Raw genomic sequence first — 1,863 nt, forward strand, 5'->3', positions numbered from 1 at the left:
AATGAATGTCTATCTAACAGAAAAAAAAAATATATACTGTATATATATATATATATACAGTATATATATGTGCAAACTGCTAATGAAGAGAGTACATTTTTAAATCTACATTCATATCAGTAAATGTGTAATAAAGTTGCCCATATGAAATGTAAAATAAAAAACTTGCTTCGTGAGATTGCATTTGGTCTATGCGCATGAGATTCAACACAATTAACAGAATTAACTTTTAACAATTTTAACAATTAATCTTTTAATTCTAATTTAATTTTAGATGGCCATGACGTACAAGAAATGTTTGACCTTGAAATCGGTCGGAATGAAAGCTGGAATGAACTGGGCTGTAATGCGTTTGTGGTGAATGCTCACAGCAACATATTTATAAACGCTTGCAGGGAGCAACCATGAGTCATCTGCTTACATCATAATGTCAGTGTGACATTACACCAGGACCACAACAACAACAACAACAACAACGATGACGACAACGACAGCAACAACATAATAACAATAATAATACATATGGCATCCCTGTTGGACTCATATGTACTCCATTAGAGTTGAATTAACACTGGACATTTTGCTATGAGTGTATTGAATGTCAACACTGTTATCCAGAGTGTCGCAGATTACACTTTGGCACACAATTAATTTATATCCATATTACAGCGGAGTATTTGCTGGATGTTAAGCAATACAGGTTTAAGTTCCTTTTGCTCAAGGGAACAGCAGCAGCACACCAGCTGTGAACTGAGCTCCCGACCTGTGAGTCATAAGACCTTCTCCCCACTACAGCACACAGTACAGAGCACCCGGCCTTCCCTACAGACCCGCTCCTCCTCTCCTGTGCGGCTAACGCTTTCTCTCAATGTCTCCTTTCTGCGTTCTTTCACACGGCCCTTTTGTGAAATATTTATTTCACAGATATTGGGAAAGAGGACCAGAAGCAGAGCTAAATAAATCTGATGGCGTTCGGTAAAGTTTTAGTCTCTCGGCAGTAAGGCAGGTTCGCAGTACACAAACCTGCCTTGGCTCTCCACAGTAGGAGGTCTGTGCTGCCTCTGTCTGTGAAAGACCGCACTAATGTCAAAGTTGGGGCCGCCATTTTACGGTGTCAGTCCGGCGTGCCGCCAGAACAGGCGCAGGTCGCCACACTTGGCCTCGCGCTGCGGTGGCGAGGGTCGGCTCCATGCCAAGTGGGCGAAGCCTTTCCCATCCGCAGGCTCCTCCCACACGAAGCCGACCGTGGGAACTGCCTGCTGGACGAGCCTGGTGGGCGGTGACGAGGTCATGTACTTGAGCGCCACGTTAGCGGACCCCCCCCCCCCGGCGGGATAGAGTTTCCGCGTGCGGCTCCCACCGGGGAGAAGACGGGCGCAGTGGCAGCCATCTTCACTGCGGCGCTGTTTGTGTCTGTTTCACCCTGCTGTGCTGTCACAGCTGCAGGGTCTCTGTTTTCTCTTGTTGCTGTCTGGAGCTGCAGGACAGCCCTCCCCAGCCTGTAGCACTGCGTTCAGGGCCGTGTGTAAATCAGCTGCACAGCCTAATCTGTGAGGGACATCTCTGAGCACGCCCTGCCCAGGTGTGTGCACAGTACACAGGTGTGTGCAGGTGTGTCACAGTACACAGGTGTGTGCAGGTGTATTCACAGTACACAGGTGTGTGCAGGTGTATTCACAGTACACAGGTGTGTGCAGGTGTGTCACAGTACACAGGTGTGTGCAGGTGTGTCACAGTACACAGGTGTGTGCAGGTGTGTCACAGTACACAGGTGTGTGCAGGTGTGTCACAGTACACAGGTACATGGACTGTTACAGCCTCCCTGCTGCTCCTCTCTGGCTGGTGGGCATCACATTGCTGGTG

The sequence above is a fragment of the Anguilla rostrata genome, chromosome 5 (genome assembly GCF_018555375.3).
Source record: "Anguilla rostrata isolate EN2019 chromosome 5, ASM1855537v3, whole genome shotgun sequence".
Classification (NCBI taxonomy): domain Eukaryota; kingdom Metazoa; phylum Chordata; class Actinopteri; order Anguilliformes; family Anguillidae; genus Anguilla; species Anguilla rostrata.